This window comes from Centruroides sculpturatus, unplaced genomic scaffold, assembly GCF_000671375.1.
Source record: "Centruroides sculpturatus isolate CEXI.00-Female unplaced genomic scaffold, Cexi_2.0 scaffold497, whole genome shotgun sequence".
Taxonomy (NCBI): domain Eukaryota; kingdom Metazoa; phylum Arthropoda; class Arachnida; order Scorpiones; family Buthidae; genus Centruroides; species Centruroides sculpturatus.
In genome coordinates this window covers 93,842-117,005 of record NW_019384738.1, presented here as the reverse complement: position 1 = coordinate 117,005, position 23,164 = coordinate 93,842, and the positions used below count along the sequence as shown (strand labels likewise).

The window sequence follows — 23,164 nt, the reverse complement described above, 5'->3', positions numbered from 1 at the left end:
ATGGATATTGATTTTGTCAATGACATGCCCTGTTATTTGTAAAAAAGGATTGGAAATATTATTTCAAAATCACGAAATTGCATCTGTACTGTATCATCATCAAGACACAGTGGACTCTCGTTAGCTTTAACTAACCAATGATATGAAGTTTTGATGTCCTGGAAGAAACCATATATCAGAGGTGGGCAAACATGCCAAAATAGCATGCCAACAACTTTTTACCAGAATGCAACCCAGAGCTAATCTTAAAAAATGAATATCCAATGTCTTTGCTGACTTGTATATTTTAATATAATATAATATAAGTTTACCGAGTATAAATTTTGGTTGGCACATGATTAAATTTTGCATTATACATTTGTCAGTTTTAGTACACACACCTAAAAAGGTTGCCAACCTGTCCTATAGTTTATGCTTAATGAGGTTACCTTAAGCAGAGTGAATGGCTAAAGTCATTCTTTCCTTTAGTCTGAAGTGTAATACAGAATCATTATCTAAAATAATCAGGAGCAAGACAATTTTGGACAACTGATAACACTTAGTAGAGAAATAATTAAAAGATTACATTAAAGTAAAAATATTAATGTTATGTATCTATCTAGTGCAACAGTCAAAGAAAGTTAATACATGAATGATAAGAGATAACAAAAAAATTGTTAAAAATAAACATTAACTTTCATTGCAATCTCAACATACTGATGAAATTGAAGAGTAAAATTTACATAACATTAAAATGAATATCATATAAAGTATAATACTCATGTAAAAATTATTTATTACAGTATTTATTTTGAAAATAGTCACTTATTTTGCTTTTTCTTTGCTTTACATAATTTTTTAAACTCAGCTAAGTCCTTAGTTTTATCATCAAGCAAGAGTGTTATGATAGTTGAAAAATAATTATAATATATAAATATAAGACGACTCTCAGGATAGAAAGATATATATCTTTGGATTTTTCCTTTGATTCTTTAATAAATAAAAACTCTGAAAACAAAAACTGCAGTCTTACAATGATTTGTATAGTAAAATATTAGCATGTGTAAACAGTAAGCTATAACTTTAATAATGATTATTCTGCAATTTTGACAAGAACAACTATAAGTTAAATGTCAATCCTTGCAGGCAGTCTGATGGATTAATGCTAACGAGAAACCACTGTGTATATATATATATATATATCATATGATTATTCTTAGATGAGTATAAAATACTTGAAATATCATCATTACCATATAAATAGAAATTCTAATTGAATCTAACATCTAATGGTATCAATTAAAAAATTTTGATTGTAATTCTTTTCATCATAATTTTCTTTTTTTTTCACAATTCACTACTACTAAAAATTAACCAAAAATGGACAAAGAGTTAATCATAATTTCACAGAAACTCAAATATGTTAATTCAAACATAGCAATAGGTTAAGTAAAATATATGAATATATCTATTAAAATTATTTATGAATGAGTTGTTATATCTAAAAAAAATTATAATAGCTAATAGCTCTTGTTGGCTCCAGTTCTGTAATGCTTATGTTTTTAATATTTCCAGCCCAAACGATTATAGTACTTTAGCAAATATTGAAATAATTTTCTTTTAAGTTTACTTAAATGAAATTTGTTAAAGTATGTCATCAGTAATTAATTATATTAACTAACTGAATATGAATAAATAGGAATAGATTTATAACTAAAACAAACCAGAATTGTTTTTCATGCAGATTATGGTTCAAGGAAAATTTTTGACTCACAAGAGCAAAGCTGCAGTAGTTCCAATCTCTTCATCTTGAAAGGGTATTTTCACTGAGATGATAGCAGACAATTTTTTTGGCAGTAGTCAGTAGTGGTCCAAATAAATACATCTTACTGATGATCTACCGTTCCTTTGAATCGTATTTAGCTCGTGTCCCCCGGTGGTTTGTTTAAATGCAAAGGACTTTTGCGATGTACCGCATTTCCTATGCAAATTATTAATACACAAACCAAGAGAGACAAGGGTTAAGCACGCGTCAATTTAGTAAATCACTAGTAAAATGTACCAAAACGTTTATTGCTGAAAAAACGATAAAATCATTTATAGTTTCAATTTGTCTTAACATTCTTTTTAAATCCGAAAGCATAATAAATTAATCTATATTTAAATTGTACTATTTTATTTAAAATTACTACTTTGTAAAATATAAAATTCAGTAATGTCAGAGTTCATTCCAACCTGAAATCATCAGCACGTTATCAGTATTTTATATTTGCTTCAGGAGAAATAGTTTTATTAATTACATACTAAAAATGCATCATACATTGAATCCTATAATAGATAATGAAACTATAATTGTCTTCACGTTTAAATAACAATTAATATGTAGCATTTTAACAATCATATGAAAGGTCTAATAATGGACTGATTAAAATCTAGACACTGTTTAAAATCTTATGAAAAATATTTGTATAAATTGCATTAATAAAATTTCTTTCATAATTAGACTAATAATGATTCAGATACTTAACAAAACTCTATTAATTTTAATAAATATATTTCAAATATGAAGTAAATTTTTATCAGTAAGTCAGTTTACTCTTAAATTTAGTTTTGTTAAATAAATAGTACGAATTCAACAAAAATAGATATTAAATGATACAGAGCAAAGTAATTTTATACTTATGATTATACATTGTGAAAAATTATGTAATGCAATAAAATTACATAATTCTTCAAATGCATTTAATTAAATTCTATTAGAAAGAAAAAGAATTATATTTTTATATTTTCATAAAGTTTTGAAATACAATCATATCTAAAAAAATTGATTTTTTTTCATAGTTATCTTTGTAAATTTAACATGAGCTGAAAAATATGTCAATCATATTTAATTAATTATTATAAAAAGAATCATTAAACTTGAGCTATAAGTAAAATTAGAATAATTTTTAAAATTAAATTTAAACATGTATAACATTTACACTAATTAGTTAAAATGTTTGTGTGAATGCCAAATATAGTAAATAAATTAATATAGTCTATAATATACTTCACCAATCACAATACTTTTCAATTTGCTCATCCATTATGCTTATGACATATATTATTATTAATGTAATAAAGATATGATTCAAGAATTAACTAACTAAAATATTTAAATAACTAACTTTTTATTAGTTAAGATAATTTTCCAGTAAGTTTTTATTGTTAATTTTACCACTATAATTCTTTTAATTACTATGTAAATATCAAATTGAAATGTCCTTTAAATACATATCTACATATTATTTGAAAAATACTTTCAAAAGTACAATTTGATAAGTCTATTCATCAAATTAATATAATATATTTTGAATACTGAAACTATTTTCAGAAATGCTCATTTTAAAATAACTAAATTAATTCAAATTACTTATTTAATTTTATTAAACAAACAGAAATCCTGAATATCACCAACACTATGAAAAAATTATATCTACTATAAAAAATAAGTTATTTTTAATTTGTTATTAATTTATTATTCTCTTAAATGGCAAACTAATATTAGAAACATTTATAGTTTTAAATTTGAGAAACCTATAAACAGTGAGAAAAAAATATTTTAGAAATTATTACAAATTCCATTCTTTTTCTTACTGATTTTATTAGTATATTATATAGCTCATTTAATAATGAGAGACATTTAACTGCATAGATATAAATTTAATTTTAGAATTGACAGAATAATGGAAAATAGCCATGATTTAATAACTATTTGTATATAAGCTTTAAAGAACAAGAATTTGCATCCTTTAAGCCAAATAATTCCTAAAATTCTATCCACCTTAAAACTAAACATACACTTTTAGTCAAATGCCTGCCAAAATTAAATGATCTTATATGTATATAATTAATTTAACGTATTCATCTGAGAAATATTAATTTTACTAAATGAACAGTGGGGAAAAAAATCACTTGAACAATTTTATTTTGCAAACTTAGAACTTGTACACTTTTATCATTCTATTCCATACTATTAAATGTAACTTCTACGTAAACAGTTATCTATGATGATATCATATGCAACATTTGACAATTACAGCTAATTGCTGCATCATGTACAATGTATCAGGTCCTTATCTTAACTGAATTAAAATAAGATTTAAAGAAAAAGACACAATATTAAAATGTTGAAATAACAACATAACATTCATTATATTGAAAAAGATATTTGATTAAAATATAGAAATAAAGTTCAAATAATTACAAAATCTCAACAGAAAATGGTTACAGGTTTGTGGTTTCCAAAATTTTTATTGAATTCTGGCCATAACTGAATATGTAAACATTTATTTTTTGTAATACAGTCTGATGAATATATCTTTATTCAAACCATTATTTGTAATTAAGACTACTAGAAAACAATTAAAGTATCATAAACTTAAATTGTCCCATAAATGTAACTGGCTGCATCAAAATTGCTATTGTAAATTAAACAAAAAATACTATATCTTAAATTATCAAACTAATAAAAAATAATATGTAGTGCTTTACATAAACAAGACAATTTCTAAAAACTTTCTAATGACAGATTTTCACAATGTCAATCATCTCAATGTTTGGGAGAAAGCTTTAAACATGAATTCACAATACACTATTTATATATGGAATAAATTTTGTAAAAATTTTAAAATACTAATTCAAAATCATCTTGTTCCACTGGTTTTCTCACCCAGGTTCCTAAACCTGCTCTCTTAAATGCTTTTCGTAATTCTTCTTTTGCAGCTTGATAACTAGCCACAGAATTTTTTGCTTCTGAATATAAATTTGGCTTTTTATTAATTTTTTGATTTGTAACAGATGAAATTTTACCATATAATTTAATAAAGTGATCAAAGAATGATCTTTTACTTAATCTTGAAACTTCTCCATTTTCTAATTTTCCTGTTGTTGCATTAATAATTTCTGGTCTTCCAAATCCAACAGTCCAATTAACACTAAAATTTGGAGTTTTGGCAAACTGTGGTTTTTCAGGATTTGATACACAGCACATTTTAGGCTTTTTCAAATAATAGTGTTTAGGCAGTCCTTCAAGTGAATTTTCAAATCGGCTCCACATGGCTCGAAATATGTGTCCAGGATGAACTATACTTCCAAAAATAATACTTTCGAGATATATTGGCTCGACAAAACAACTGAGCAATGCTCCCTGAATTCCTAATACATTCCAAGAAGCAATTTTATCAGAACAGGACATTGTTGTTAATTTTTGATGTCCTAGACTAATTGCATCCCATGTTTGAACCTCATCTTCAATCTTAATAGGCATGGTTCCTTCTCTGTTTTCAAGCTTCATTCTTAAAACGCCCCTAGCTCTACGAAATGGGCGACGTGTTTGGCGTTCTTTGGCAGCAGGTTCGTCTGGCAAAATTATTCTTGCATCACCACAGGGAGATGTACTAATATAAAGATGAAACTTTATATTTGGCTTCAAACGATAACCCCCTGTTTTCTCAGCAATTAAAATTGAATCCTCTTTTTGTCCAACAGCAATCAATTCTAAATTATAATATAAAAAGTTCTTTAAGCATCGTCTTGCAAGTATTTCTGCATGACAGTCATTCAAGCAAGCACCATTCATACTGATATTTTTCCCATTAATACCTTTGGTACCAGTACTAATGCCCACAATTTTTATTTTATTCATTTCAGGATCAGATGTCATTACAATTCCTGCTAATACTTTCCATTTTGCATAATCAGTATTACCAACCATGATTTCTTGAAATGTTTTATGAATAACATCAGATATTTTATCTGCTATTGCTTGAGGAAACACATATGCTTCTGGAATTGATACTTTATTTGTAGGTGTTTCTGAAGAGGTGATTCCATATAAACTGCTCAAAGCAGATCTTGCAGCTGCAGCCTTTGCTAACTTTTTATTTTGACCAGAACCTTCAAATGTTATACCATTAATACAAACACTCATAGTAAATCTTTCTGATGGTACTAATGCATTCTCTCTAATTAAATTAAATTCACTTCCAGGATGTACTTCATTTAATAACATAACAGGATTCTTTTCTTCTTTTTCCAATATTTTCTGTGTTTGATTCTGTTTTTCTGTTATGTTTGTATCTTCTGTTGGCGAAATAATATTTTGCTTTTCTCCTCCAAACTGATTAAAATTCGATGTTTCATTTTCAACATCATCAGTAGTAAAATCACAACTATTTTTTCCAACAGGTATAGCAGCTTTTTGAGTATTCTGAAACTGATCAAAAGTAGCTAAAGCAAATTCAGCTGCTGCACATTTTGCCATCTGTTTTGAGTGACCCCGTCCTGTAAATTTTTGGCCATTAACTTCAACTGAAACAATGAATGTAGGATTATGAGGTGGACCTTCCTGTGAATCTATATTATAGTGCAGACCTGGTTTCAATTCATTTAATCTCATTAATGCATTCTTTGGTTGAGTGTTTTTTGGTATCTTTTTCTTCTGTTTTGATGGTAAAATATCTGCATCTTCACTTTTCCTTTTCAATGACTCATTTACATTAGCTTTTAAACCATTTTCTTCTTTCATTTTCACTTCAGTATCACCTATAAAATAAATATATATAAAGTTTGCTAAATTTTTCTAAACTACAACATGATTAAACCAGAAAATTTTTATGAATTAATATATTCTTATTTAAGAAAATTTAAATACAATGTTCTCAGAAGGTTTAATAAATTTTAATGTTACAAAGCTTTTCAATATAACCCAATTATAATTTCACATGCATTTACATTCTTCTCAATTTATACAGAAGAAAATATCAACTGAATATAAATATCTGCTGCAAGTTCTAATAAACAAAAACTCTTCAACATAACAGATGAATTCATGTTTCATTTCATTGATGAAGTTGAGCATTTTCCATGTCTTCAAGTACTCCTTGTTTTAAATTCTACTAAAGCATGATGTGTAGGATAATTCAAATAAATGATGTAGCCTGCTTTAAACAAAAAATAAAAATTTGCAATGTTGATTAGTAAATATAGTTTGCATATATACAATCTGTAAGCTTTAAATATAATTATATCCATGTAAAATAATCTTTACAAACATTTCTCAGATATAAAAATGTTTAATGTAAAAGCTTTTAGCCAAAAAATTGGTAAAACTTAACATATACTAAATTGTAACATCATATTTGATTTAATCAAAAGCCTGATAATATTCAAATGATACATTATATAAAGGATTTGAAAGGGCCAGGCCTAGACTTTGCATGGGTAATAAATATAAAGAAAAATCATTATTAAATCAAAAATCCAAAATAATTACTATACGTAATGCAAGAAAAAAAATCTATTTATTAGTAAAAGCTTGAATATGTACAGTCAAAAAATAATGTTAAAGAAAAAGTTGTAAAATATAATAAAGATAATTTATCAAAAATCCAGAAAACAAATATACATAAAACTTTCTCGACAATTGGAGACTTACAAATTAAATTATAACTATCTTAGAACTATCTCCACAAAACTGACAATCAAAATATGAAAAGATATTGAAAAATCAACAAATCTTACTAATTCATCACCAAGAAACTATGTCATCACTGAAACTGGAAAGCCTTTTGTCAATCTCACTTGATCCTTAGCTCACCTTCTTCCTATAGTGTGGTTGGGGCGATGTTATAAGCATATGACCACTTGACCCTATTTACATACTTAATCGTTAACATTTCATTCATTCTAGTAATCAGTCTTGTTTATTCATGTCATCTCCCTTACAAGCAATTTTATAATTTTTTATTGCATTTCCAATGACAATTTGGGGAGGAGATCATTCTTTTAACTTCTTGTGGAAGTCTCTCAAGATGACGTCATAAGTTGCTGCCAGCAATCGTCTTAGTAAGTAACTTTTGAATTTTGTCCCAGTGAGGTACAGTAGTCTATCCTTAATAAAATCAAAATGCCCCAAAATAAATAGAACAACAATGTAAAAATAATCCCCAAACAAAATAGAACAGGTTGGAATCGACTCCTTACAAAATTTGTTTTTATCATAAGTTTTACAATTCCATGCTTGGAAAGAAACTGCTAGAAAAAGAGTGAAAGGTTTTGTGAAACTTATCATACATTTATTTAAGTACTACATTTTCCACAAATCATAACTGCTTATATGCCAGAACTTATTTATAAATACAGTAATTTTCTTTGATTTTATTGTCACTACCTGTAAAGAAATTTTTCCAATGAAAAGTCTAGGATGGTTGAACGTAAACAGATATAGTTTAAACTTCTTAAATTTCAAATTAACTTAATATAATAATAATTTAAATTATTATACAAGGGTCATTTAAAATGTTCTCAGAATAAACTAGAGATGTGAAGCTTCAGTGTAGTGAAATGTTTAATCTGTAATATGAGCATGTGTGAAATTTGAAGTCATTCTAGCAATTACTTTATTGTTGATATCTATTTAAATAAGACGTTTATTTCATGTTGTTTACAAAATGGAAAAAGTGAACTTCATACAATTATTAAATACAGTAGAGCGTCGATTATCCGAATCAATTGGGAACTGGGGTTGTTCGGAAGATCGATGTTTCGGATAACCGATTATGTACGAAAAAATATATTAATTTATCCCATCTTGACATTTTTCTTCGTTGCGTGTCGCTTTGCATTGAATTTTTGTCGATGTTAAGCCTAACGAAGACTATCGTATCGTTAAAAATTTTTTTTATTTTGTACGAACAAAATAAATATATTGAAAAATATAAAAACAATAAAAAATTATACTTCAGAAGTTAATTCAGTATCAAAAACGTAAAATACTTGAGTAGCCCAAGACATAGCCAAAGATTGCAGTGCCACAGCACTGGCAAAAATTTAAATTTGCCGACTGGAATTCTTTCAGATGACTGACGTTTCGGATGATTGACTTTCGGATAATCTACGCTCTACTGTATTTTATTAAAAAAGGTTTATCAACAAGAAGTTCATGCATGTATGAATAATTCTATAGGGTATCTCTGCTCTATTTTCAACAGTTTCCAACTGGACTAATGAATTTAAATTAATTAATTAAATGTAGTTGTGAAAGCCTAGATGACAATTCACGCAGTGGACATCAAAAAAGTTCAACATCAGAAATCATTAACAAAGTTCATATAATTTTGCAGCAAGTTTGATAATTAAAGATATCAAATATTGCTAAAGCTGTATTCATCTCAGACAGATTGGCATTTCATATTTTGACTGAAGAATTAAATATCAGAAAATCAGCCACAGACAGGTGCCATGTTGACAAGTAAACAAAAAATGCATCATTGTTCAAATTTCTTAATAGTGTCTGGACCATTTCAAGAAAAAAAAAAACAATCAATTTTGTGAGCAATTTGTTCCACAGATGAGATTTAAGTCCACCACTACACACCAGAAACAATGGGCAGTCAAAACAACGGAAGAATCTGGATGTTTAGTATCAAAGACAAAGGTTCCATCTAAAGGAAGGTCGTGACTTCAATTATTTGGGATGCTAAAGTAATTATACTAATAAATTACCTTCCAAAGACTAAAACAGTAATGGGAGAGTACTATGCTAATTTTTTGTACCAATTAAACAAAAATATCCAAGAAAAGAAAAAGGTCATCTTTCAATAGAACGATGCCCCTGCTCATAGAAGTTCTCTCTCAATTGGGAAGATCAACAAACTGAAGTACAATTTGCTGTCACATTGTCTTATTCATCTGATTTAGCTCTCCAATTTCTATTTCCAAACCTGAAAAAATTTATTTCTGAAAATAAATTTCCTTCAAATGAAAAAGTAATAGTGAAAAATTCATGGGGAAGACCCTTTTTCTCTGGCATTCTAATAAGAAATCCAATTTTGCTCTAGCCCTATGACCATATACCGCATACATCTCTCAAAAGGATGTAAGTCCCTATTACCGAAGTTAAGTGAAAAAGTCACAGATTAAAATCGTTTTATTTACATTTACGTAAATGTAAATAAAACAATTTTAATCTGTATGACTAAGTTGCAGTAATTTTAAACGCCAGTTTAATAAGTCCTATTAATAGAAATACACATTGTACTGGTGAATAAAATAATATTTGAATAAATTAAGGACATTGAGGCATATTAATTCATAGGTCTACAATTTTTTCAAATTGCAGCCCAATAATAATTATCAAGTCTACTATATGGCCTTTGCTAATAAAAATATGCACTAAATATTGTACAGTTTTTCAAAATAATGGAATTTTTTATCTGAAATTCTAGATTTTGTGTAATATATTATTTATTTATAATAAATATCAATAATTTTCTGCTATAAGTAATAGATAAGTATATGTCCATGGTGCTGTTTTCTTTATATTCCTTTTAAAAATCAATTTTTCAAAAAAATATTTCCTCAAATTGATGAAACTTCATGGGTTAATTCTACAGAAATAACCACTGTTATTTTGCCTGGACCACATTTAATCAGAGACAAAAGTTTATCTTCGTATTCTTTATTTACTTATTTACTATGCATTTCGGGTGCAATATTTTCATATAACTTGCACCCCTCTTCAGGTTTTTTACATTTCTGTTTTAAGTTTAGACCTACATCTGCCCAGTGTTGATGTTTTGTCCCCTAAGGCATTTTTAGACCATTTTTAAGGTCCAGGCAAAAAAACAGTGGTTATTTCTGTAGAATTAACCCATGAAGTTTCATCAATTTGATGAAATATTTTTTTGAAAAATTGATTTTTAAAAGAAAAAATAATCAATAATTTTATTTGAAAATAGTGATATATTAATATAATCATAATAAAAATTATACAAAATCAAATTATCTTTCTCAGTGAATATATTGATTCAAGAATATAACGTTTCACAATTTTTTTCAAGCAAAATTACTTTCAAAATTAATTATCTGTAATAAAACTTTAGATGATCATTATAATAAAATTTCATAAATACTATATGTAGAATTAATTTTAATTCAATTTAATACAAAACTATTTTATTAGAACACTTCTTAACTAGATTAATTCATAACTGAATATACTGATGTTTGAATTTACTGAGACACTTTCAACAATCCACTATCCAGCTAATTTTTGAAAATCTAGATTAGGGGTTCTCAATCTTTTTCATATATTGACTTCTGATGAATTCCTCTCCAAACAGAAATATGAATTATGAAAAAATCAGTATTCTTTAACAGAAATTGAAAAGACAAACACTAAGTACCTTCTCCATCCATTGAAGGGAAGAAAAAAATTCCTGCTAATATTCCTGTCAGGTGGAGAATAAAACTTAATAGGGCAATGCTACAGGAAAGCTAGATTTTAACAAATTTTCCACTAAACTGAAAACTCTGATGTCATTGGCTTGCTTATCCAGCTGTATTAAAGCTACTTTACCAAACAATGCACCAGAAGGATTTGTGAAATTTACTTACATATACATATATTTTAAACATTTTTTCAATTTAATAACACAAATTTATATAGTCAAGCAATAACATTGATCAAATAACTATCTATAAATGATTTCTATAAAACCATTAAATATATAATAATTCTTTGATAGAGATATATTCACTTAAAACAGTTATAATGTTTTAACAGAAGATAAGTGTATAACTGTGTTTTTACTATTTTTATCTTCTTTTAAAAAAAATATCTGATAAAATGTTTATTCTTCATTTACACAAATCAGCATTGATTATACTCTGAAAATAACATATCAAAATAATCAGGGCTTTTAAAAATTTATACCAACTTACCAATAAGAGATTGATTTCTCTCAATCATTATCATAAAATTACAAGTACCTATAGATCTTAAAAGTTGGCAAGTAAAAAAAATATGAATAATGAATGCTCTTTATAAAAAACACTAAGAATATATACATAACTTATTCAAATAAATTGATAATGATAAAATATTAACCAGGCATTTTTTATGAATTAAATAACAATTAATGAATAAGCAAAGTATTTTCTGTTAGGTATATTAAATACAGTGGTACCTCAGTATACGTCTGCTTTAGAATACGTCCTGTTTGGACAAAACAAATTTTGCTTGGTATACGACATAATTCAATTATATGCGCCATCAATGAACAAGTAGCACTGTTGGTGTACTAGACCAGACTAGATGTTCGCGGTGCAACAGTTTATAACTTTGTTAAATTTCTTCTGATTTTAATTCGTAAGTAAAATTTTATTATTTTTATTAATCACAAATCGCAAAAAGGCAAATGAAAAGCGACAGAAAACTAAAAAAATGACTAGAATTACAATGGAACTGATGAAAGAAATTGTTGAGAAATACGAAGGTGGCACGCGTGTTCGAGATTTTAACTGTTGTTTACCGTATTCCGAGAACGACGATATGGACAATCGTGAAAAATAAAGACATTATTAAATCTGCTAACGTTGCGAAAGAGGTTAAATCAATTTCTAAACAGAGATCAAAGACATTAGATCATGTCGAGAAATTGCTTTTGCTTTGGATAACTGAAAAACAGTGCTGGAGACAGTGTATCGAAAGCAATTATTTGCGAGAAAGCTAAAAAGATACACGCTGATCTCACGAAAAATCAAGCAGGAACTAGCCAGGAAAGCGAGGTGTTTAAAGCCAGCCATTTTTTTTACACAAGAACGAATTAATCATTTTTACATTACTTCTTATGGGAAAGATTGGTTTGGTATACGTCCAATTTGGTATGAGTCCAAACATCGGGAATGGATTAAGGTTGTACACCGAGGTTCCACTGTACTTGGATTGGATGTCATGCCAATAGTTGTGTTAATTCAATTAAAAACTTCAGACTAGGAAGTGTTAAAGAGAATTAAAAGGAATATTTTAATCTTGCAAGTGCTTTCAACGTAAATATATACGTCGTCCTCAGGCAATTCAAAATCAAAAAGAGAAGAGAGCACTTTTCGATTTTAAATTGCCTGAGGACGACGTATATATTTACATTGAAAGCGCTTGCAAAATTAAAGTATTCCTTTTAATTCTCTTTAATGCCTCCTAGTCTGAAGTTTCTAATTGAATTAACAAAGTATTTTCTCTATATTAATAAATAAATAAATTATATTTATTCATACTTCTCAGAGAATTATTGAATATACATGGTTTGTCCATAAGTATCTGGACTGACTTTTTCCTCTTAATGGGCTAAGGATGGTTTCTATAAGCAGGATCGGTGGCAGTGATTGTCACATATGCTACAGTTGTCTGTGAGCCTTTGAAGTGTGTAGGTCACGCCTGAAGTGAAAGTCGTGTTGAGAGTCAAGATGCAGCACCATTGAGAGCATTTTGCCATCAAATTTTGTGCTTAATTGAACAAATCTGCTACTGAGACTTTGGATATACAATTTTTTTCAAGCAAAATTACTTTCAAAATTAATTATCTGTAATAAAACTTTAGATGATCATTATAATAAAATTTCATAAATACTATATGTAGAATTAATTTTAATTCAATTTAATACAAAACTATTTTATTAGAACACTTCTTAACTAGATTAATTCATAACTGAATATACTGATGTTTGAATTTACTGAGACACTTTCAACAATCCACTATCCAGCTAATTTTTGAAAATCTAGATTAGGGGTTCTCAATCTTTTTCATATATTGACTTCTGATGAATTCCTCTCCAAACAGAAATATGAATTATGAAAAAATCAGTATTCTTTAACAGAAATTGAAAAGACAAACACTAAGTACCTTCTCCATCCATTGAAGGGAAGAAAAAAATTCCTGCTAATATTCCTGTCAGGTGGAGAATAAAACTTAATAGGGCAATGCTACAGGAAAGCTAGATTTTAACAAATTTTCCACTAAACTGAAAACTCTGATGTCATTGGCTTGCTTATCCAGCTGTATTAAAGCTACTTTACCAAACAATGCACCAGAAGGATTTGTGAAATTTACTTACATATACATATATTTTAAACATTTTTTCAATTTAATAACACAAATTTATATAGTCAAGCAATAACATTGATCAAATAACTATCTATAAATGATTTCTATAAAACCATTAAATATATAATAATTCTTTGATAGAGATATATTCACTTAAAACAGTTATAATGTTTTAACAGAAGATAAGTGTATAACTGTGTTTTTACTATTTTTATCTTCTTTTAAAAAAAATATCTGATAAAATGTTTATTCTTCATTTACACAAATCAGCATTGATTATACTCTGAAAATAACATATCAAAATAATCAGGGCTTTTAAAAATTTATACCAACTTACCAATAAGAGATTGATTTCTCTCAATCATTATCATAAAATTACAAGTACCTAGAGATCTTAAAAGTTGGCAAGTAAAAAAAATATGAATAATGAATGCTCTTTATAAAAAACACTAAGAATATATACATAACTTATTCAAATAAATTGATAATGATAAAATATTAACCAGGCATTTTTTATGAATTAAATAACAATTAATGAATAAGCAAAGTATTTTCTGTTAGGTATATTAAATACAGTGGTACCTCAGTATACGTCTGCTTTAGAATACGTCCTGTTTGGACAAAACAAATTTTGCTTGGTATACGACATAATTCAATTATATGCGCCATCAATGAACAAGTAGCACTGTTGGTGTACTAGACCAGACTAGATGTTCGCGGTGCAACAGTTTATAACTTTGTTAAATTTCTTCTGATTTTAATTCGTAAGTAAAATTTTATTATTTTTATTAATCACAAATCGCAAAAAGGCAAATGAAAAGCGACAGAAAACTAAAAAAATGACTAGAATTACAATGGAACTGATGAAAGAAATTGTTGAGAAATACGAAGGTGGCACGCGTGTTCGAGATTTTAACTGTTGTTTACCGTATTCCGAGAACGACGATATGGACAATCGTGAAAAATAAAGACATTATTAAATCTGCTAACGTTGCGAAAGAGGTTAAATCAATTTCTAAACAGAGATCAAAGACATTAGATCATGTCGAGAAATTGCTTTTGCTTTGGATAACTGAAAAACAGTGCTGGAGACAGTGTATCGAAAGCAATTATTTGCGAGAAAGCTAAAAAGATACACGCTGATCTCACGAAAAATCAAGCAGGAACTAGCCAGGAAAGCGAGGTGTTTAAAGCCAGCCATTTTTTTTACACAAGAACGAATTAATCATTTTTACATTACTTCTTATGGGAAAGATTGGTTTGGTATACGTCCAATTTGGTATGAGTCCAAACATCGGGAATGGATTAAGGTTGTACACCGAGGTTCCACTGTACTTGGATTGGATGTCATGCCAATAGTTGTGTTAATTCAATTAAAAACTTCAGACTAGGAAGTGTTAAAGAGAATTAAAAGGAATATTTTAATCTTGCAAGTGCTTTCAACGTAAATATATACGTCGTCCTCAGGCAATTCAAAATCAAAACGAGAAGAGAGCACTTTTCGATTTTAAATTGCCTGAGGACGACGTATATATTTACATTGAAAGCGCTTGCAAAATTAAAGTATTCCTTTTAATTCTCTTTAATGCCTCCTAGTCTGAAGTTTCTAATTGAATTAACAAAGTATTTTCTCTATATTAATAAATAAATAAATTATATTTATTCATACTTCTCAGAGAATTATTGAATATACATGGTTTGTCCATAAGTATCTGGACTGACTTTTTCCTCTTAATGGGCTAAGGATGGTTTCTATAAGCAGGATCGGTGGCAGTGATTGTCACATATGCTACAGTTGTCTGTGAGCCTTTGAAGTGTGTAGGTCACGCCTGAAGTGAAAGTCGTGTTGAGAGTCAAGATGCAGCACCATTGAGCAGCATTTTGCCATCAAATTTTGTGCTTAATTGAACAAATCTGCTACTGAGACTTTGGATATGATCCATGAGGCTTACAAGGATGAATCCATGTCCAAAATGTGTGTTTTTGAGTGGCATAAAAAATTCAAAGATGGGCAGCAGACATTGAAGATGAACATGCTGGACGTCTGACAGTAACCTAAACTGATGAAAATGTGGCCAAAGTGCAAGAAATTTTCAGGATTAGGATCCACTGTGTCCAAAAGGAGATCACCGAAAGCTGAATGCTCCATCAAGACAATGAACACTAATTGTGAGGGAAGCACTGGCCAAACACAACCAACGTGTCAACACTGTCTGTAGGATGATTGGCACCCTACAGTCCAGTGTGGCTCCCTCCAACTTTTTTGTTCTTTCATATCAAAGGAGCCTGAAAGGACATCGTTTTGGGACGATTGAGGTTGTCCAAGTGGCTTCAATGGGGTGCCTGAACAGCCTTGCGGTTGCTGCTCTCTAGGAAGCATATGAACACTGGAAAAAGCATTGGCAGAGGTGTAATGACACAGGAGGGTCATATTTTGAAGATTATTGATTAAACCAGAAAATTTTTATGAATTAATATATTCTTATTTAAGAAAATTTAAATACAATGTTCTCAGAAGGTTTAATAAATTTTAATGTTACTGTCCAAGTGGCTTCAATGGGGTGCCTGAACAGCCTTGCGGTTGCTGCTCTCTAGGAAGCATATGAACACTGGAAAAGCATTGGCAGAGGTGTAATGACACAGGAGGGTCATATTTTGAAGATTATTAGCTCACTGTAAATATATCTTCAAAAATTTTTTTATGATTTCAGTCTGGATACTTATAGGTCAAACCCTGTATTGCATGATTTAAATGCAAAATATGACTCACACAGTTTAAATACTAGTAGTTCTGTTAGCATTTATTGTAAAATTAATATAAATTAAACAGAGAATATAATTTTTCAATAATTAATTTCAGAGAAATTTGTTATAAAACAAAACTAATGTTTTGTAAAACTTGAATTACATATCAACAACATAAAAGCAAAATCAACACTATTCAAATACATTACACAAATGAGCCTCGTTACAAGGTTGTTCAAAAAAGTAATACTTCATAATTTATATCTGGGAAATAAAGATTGCAACATGGCTTTGTTTTTGAGGAGTTGCACCTGGAAGCATTTGCTAACATGAAAAATTTCAAGTTCTGCCAACAACAATTTCAACAATGTTGCATTTGTTGAAAAATGGCAAATGTCAGTGATGCATGTTTCAAGCAGCATGCAGTGATAGAATTCCTCATCATTGAAGGAGAAACTGTTGGAAACATTCATAAGTGATTATGTAGTGTTTATGGTACTGCAGATGTCAACCAAAGTACTGTCAGTCATTGGGCGAAACACATGAAGTCAACAATAGGAGGAATGGCAGATCTCTGCAGTTTTGTGTGAAGTGGTCATACCGCCACAGCTGCCATGATGCAGTGAGTTGATGAAAATGATTTGGAAGGAATGACACGTTACAGTCCAACAGCTGGAAGAATACTTCTGCATTAGTGCCAGGAGTATTCATCAAATCATTTGTGAACTTAGGTATGCCAAAGGGTGTTCATGATGGATCTCAAAACAGCAAGGAAAACCACTGCATCAAACTCTTGCAGTGCTACAAGTATGGTGGCAATGAGTTCTTGGCTCACATCATCATTGGAGATTATACATGAGTACACCACTTTGAACTGAAACAAACTGACAATTGCTGGAATGACACCATTCATATTCAACTCAGAATGGGGGAAACAGTCATTCCATCAGCAAGAAAGGTTTTGGGACATAATAGTGTTCAGTTCATGGTGTCATTTTGATGGATGTCATGCCTAAAGGATCTATTATTAAATCAGAGGCTTATGTTGCCATGCTGAAAAGGCTAAAGATGGATTACCAATGTGTCAGACATGAGAAGGACCTGTGTTCTTTCAACATGACAATGTGAGGCCACACAAGTCTGGAAGACTTGTGAGGCAATCACAAAACTGAGTTTTATAATATTGCCATATCCACTGCACAGTCGTGATTTACCTTTTTTGGTCCTTTGAAAAATGCACTTGGGATAAAGTTTGTCAGATGAAGATAATGTCAGTGAGAGGAAGTGGTTGCATGCACAGGATCAGGACTGACTGAGCCAACATACATGCCCTCCCTTAACACTGGCATATGGCCAAAAACAAGAATGGAGAAAGTTGATGTTAAATACAAAAACCCAACTATAATATTGCTTATTTTTATCCTAAATGTAAATATGAAAAACTAATTTGAACTAAATAAAAATTACTTTGCTTTGTTACCTAATCCAAACTTTTCCAAGTTAAAAACCAAAATGTTTTAAAATATAGCTAGATAAAATATATTTAATATAAAAACAAAATTCAAATCTTACATTATTTGAAGACTAAAGATAATTATATTTTAGTGTATATACACAGTAAGACCCCGCTTAATGTGCGGGATGTGTTCCTAGATGACAAAGCGCTAAACGAAACAGCGTTAAACGAGATTATTTTAACGTAGAGTAAATAGGAAAATGGGAACATGCAACCAAAAATAAACAGATTTTACTTTAATTTTAAGTTATTTTTATATTAATTTGCATAATAGTACAGGGTGATTCAAAAGTCACAGAAATTTTAAAGAAATTAATAACTCACAAACTATTTACAGTAAGATGATGCAGTTTTCACAGAAATGCTTAGAAAGAAGTGGAATTTTTTTGTGTGTAATAAAAATTTTAGTACCAAAATAGTTACATTTCTTGCCATAGATGACATTTGATAAGATTACGTAATCTGTGTAGTTGTTACTAGAGCTTACACTAAGTGCATTTTTATGTTTTTATTCTTATTTTAATAAATTTACAAATGCTACAGCACCATCTATGGCAAGAAATGTAACTATTTTGATACTAAAATTTTTATTACACCTAAAAAATCCCACTTCCTTCTAAGCATTTCTGTGAAAATTGCATCATACTGTAAATAGTTTGTGAGTTATTCATTTTTTAAAATTGTGACATTTGAATCACACTGTATATGCTAAATAACACAAACATATGCACACAGAAATGTAAAGTTCATTTTTTGTGATGAAGGTCCTGGCTTTTCTGAAATTCTTGTTGTTTGTGATAAAGTCGTGCAGTTTCATTTGTTGCTTTTTCTTTCATTCCTTAAGCAAATGTTGGTAGCAGAAGATTGCATCCAAAATGCCTCATTTTGCTTTTGCATTTCTTTCAAAATCTGGATCATTTGCTAAAATTTGATCAACAATTTTGGTTATCGTTACTAAACTTTTACTAAGGAAATCTGTAGAGAAATTCTTTGGGTTCTTCGTTTTCAGAATCTCTATTTTCCTGTTCTTGAAGGTCATTGTTGGTAAGGCTCTCACCAGAAAACTGCAGTAACTCCTCAATATCCTGCTCATCTACATCTAGTCCTGCTGTATCGATTAGGCTAACAATTTGGTCAACTCAACGATACAGCAATAGGCTCTTCTTGTTGAGAATTCTTGGATACCTACAGCCAAAACTTCTTCCACACTGTTCATGCATTCATCAGCTAATTCTTGCAACATGAAGTCAATATTGCCTATGGTTCCGTGATGATATATTTTTCCAAAATTGCACCATAGATTTAGGCTATGACAAATTGCCACTTTTTGCCAATTGGTTTGCGTTCACAAATAATCGTATTATAAACAAATCAATGAAATGCCATGATAATTTGAGCAGACCATGTTATGTCAAATCAGAGTTAAGTGAGGTCTTACTGTATATATATATATAAGAATAATAATGATAAGAAAAATAATTTATATATATATAAATTATTTTTCTTATCATTTACTTTACCTATAAATGCTGATTACTATTTTGATATTAAAAAAATAAAAGTAATACATGAAAAACTTCATTCAAATACTAATTAACAACAAAAAAAATTCCAGTAATGAGTTGCTTAGCTTTCGAGCACCATCTGTTATCATATTTTATTTTAAAAAAAACTTTTTATATTTTTAACTATTATAAAATGGCAAAAGTTTAGTTTTCAGATTAGGGATGGGTTTTATAAAAAAATTATAAATGCTAATAACAAGTAAAATCATTAGTAAATCTGACCCTACAGGAGATACACATGACCCCCTTTATCTCCCCACCTCTTCGACTTTTAACCACCAAAATTTAATACCATGAATTGCCCAAACAAATAAACCTCTCTGCAAAATTTTAGACATTTTTGACAAAAAGAAAAAACACCCAAGTTTTTTTTTTTTTTGTATTTCTCAACATTTCAAGGTATCCTGAGTCCAAAAATGTAAAATTATTGAAAGGGAGATTTTTTGAGAGATCACCATACTTTCCCTGTTATATATAACAGCCAGGAAAGTAATTACAGTTCAAAACAGTTCACTACAAACTTAAAACTAATTAACTTATTTAGATTGATTAAGTTTTTTTTAGTAAAATAAAGGTATTTAACTATTATTTATAATACTGTTATTTATTTAACTGGGATACAATTTACATGCATGAACCCAAGAAATCTAATTGAAGGGTTGTATTCCCAAACAAGTTTGGTCCAGCTTCAACCATTAACAAGAAAATTATTGCATTTTCCTCCCCATGCGAGTCTCTCCACAGGTATGAATGGTGCATTTGAAATATTGTTCAGTGCCATTGATATTCACCCAAAATCTACAGTGAAGCCAGTCAGACCACACATCATGCATATCACAAACTCAGACCCTCATGTGAGGAGATTCTCAAATCTCATTCAGTCCTCATGATTGTGAATCAAGCAAGATTTTAAGTTCAACTTCTATTTCTTGCCGGGACTGATGGAGTGTAAATACACTGCAAAGATAGCTAATCAAAGAAGATTTGTGGGTGCTTCAGTTGTCAAAAATTTCATTTTAAATTCATTTAAATTCAAATTCACCAAACAGAGATGTCATGATTTATAAAGCATGCAAGAAATGTAAATTTATGTCAGTTCTTTATACAACTGGGATGGTACACAGGTGTTAATCCCACACATGGTGAAAAAAGTTTCTTCCATTTTCCCAAGCAGTTCCTCCAGGAAAGGAAAATCATGTATCACATAAAAAGAAAAAATATATTAGCAAACTGCTCCAGTTTTTTGTAATATCTGAGTGCGCAAAGGATTTCTGTGACAATATTCTACGTAAGAAAATTTGTAACGCTCTGCCGTCGAGTATTTGAAAACACATTAAATAGATCATAAAATGTAAAGAACCGGTACTTTTCAAAACTCGACAAGTCTCATGTCTCACTGAGTTTTAGGAGTTTCCGATTTTTTTCCCGAAAAATTTGAAAAAACCACAAGCGCTACGTTTTCTCTTCCAGCATATTTGGCACAAAAATCAGACCACCACTCCAAACCATATTTGAGTAGCAGTTTCTTTCACTTTCCCATAAAATTTCCTTTTCTGGACCTAACAAGTTTTGGGATGCAATCCTTCAATTAAATTTATATATTATATATATATATATATCTCAAAAATCCAACTAAACTAACTAATTCCCATTATTAAAATTGTAATAAAATTTTTATGTTAAATGTATTTACAACCGAAAATCAAAAATCCCTGTTTAGCTTTCTTAAGACATTTTAGACAGACGTTTTGTAGTTATAATAAATTACGAATTCGATGACAATAATTAAAGAATATTTGCACGCGTAAACAATTTACTAACGTAATTAACGAATAAAAACCGGTTAGAATTACATACAAGATACAATATTTAAGTTTTATCCGTACGCATTAATTCTGCATTCGGAAAATGGCGCCGGCTTAATGCCTCTCCCACGCCATTTAATTCGAAGAGTATAAACATATCGTATCGACTCTCGAATCATTTTTATAACTCACAATTGCATTTTAATCTTCCAACGTATGCACCAGTATCGTCATTCTCACATTTATCCGCTTAATAAGTATATTTACGTTATTATTTTGCTAAGCCTAAAAACTTTGAAAATATAAACAGGAGACATTACAAAGTCATTTTGATCATAATAAAACTTATGCAAATTTTACCTGATTGACAGACCGGGTTCAAAAGCGACTATTCCGACTCCTGTATTATCGATTGAGATATTTGTTTACCGCATACACCAATTTGTAACCTGTATTCGCGAAATGTTGACAGCAACCGCCAAAATCTTCTACACGTGCGCAAACAAAGAAATCAAAATAGTGTTGCCAGTCAAATGTAAAATATTTTACCTCCTTTATTTCTTTTTCTTTGTAGTATTTAGTTAATAATAATAATATAAGATATTCAACAAAAAGTAATTTATTATAAACTTTGGCTAAGAACTAATTTAAATATAGTACGAAGTAAAACCTAGGGATACAGCAAGGTCTTAGATAAATCTAAGACCTTGGTATGAGGCAACCTTATAAATCTAAGACCTTGATAGCGTACGTGGAGGAGTAGGTTTTTCGGAGAAAGAGCCTGTGAAGACCTAAAATCTCCATATGAACATTGTAGAAGAAGAAGAAGAAGAAGAAGAAGAAGAAGAAGCGTACGTGGCAACATACGAGAGTTACATGTGTGTGTTGTTTTTTAAATATGTTATTTATTGCATTTTTCGCAATTCCAAAAAATTAGAAAACTTGAATATGTTAAAAAATTTCGGAAAAAATGCTGGTAAAAAAACTGTCACCGGGCGTCTCACACACGCCATGCGATTTGGGAAGTGATTTATTTTTCTTATTTCTACACTCCATTGACAAACTTTTCGGTTAATGTCCAGAGTCGTAGACTGTCATGGCGGCTCTTCCTGTTTTAGCCTAGAAACCGGACCGCTTTGGAGACGACGTGTCACGTGATGACGCGAGCGAACGGCGGCGGCTGTCATGGCGACTCACCGCTGATTCCAGCAAACAAAAGGAAACTGGGGACGCACGTTCTAACCTAACCTAACCTAACCTATTCTAATAATATAATTGGTAATAATTATGATAATTTATCAGAATAGGTTAGGTTAGAATAGGTTAGGTTAGAACGTGCGTCCCCACTGTTTCCTTTTCTTTTCTTTGCCGGAATCAGAGGTGAGCGGCCATGGCAATCCACGTGTCTGGACTTTAACCAAGAAAAAAAAGGAAACAGTGGGGACGCACGTTCTAACCTAACCTAACCTATTCTAATAAATTAAAACTGAATAATAATAAAAAGAATAATAATAAGAATAAAAGATTAATTCGAAATTAACAAAATTTACGATAAAGAAACGTACATTTGACGATGAAAAATCTGTTGCAGCCACATTTCTGCTCTAATTTGCCGAGAATTCTTGTGTA

General features: G+C 29.7%; 1 pseudogene; it reads right to left on the bottom strand.

The window, feature by feature from the left end:
- Positions 1-3,559: 3,559 nt before the first annotated feature.
- LOC111628305 lies at positions 3,560-22,032 on the bottom strand (annotated as a pseudogene).
- Between the last annotated feature and the right edge of the window lie 1,132 nt (positions 22,033-23,164).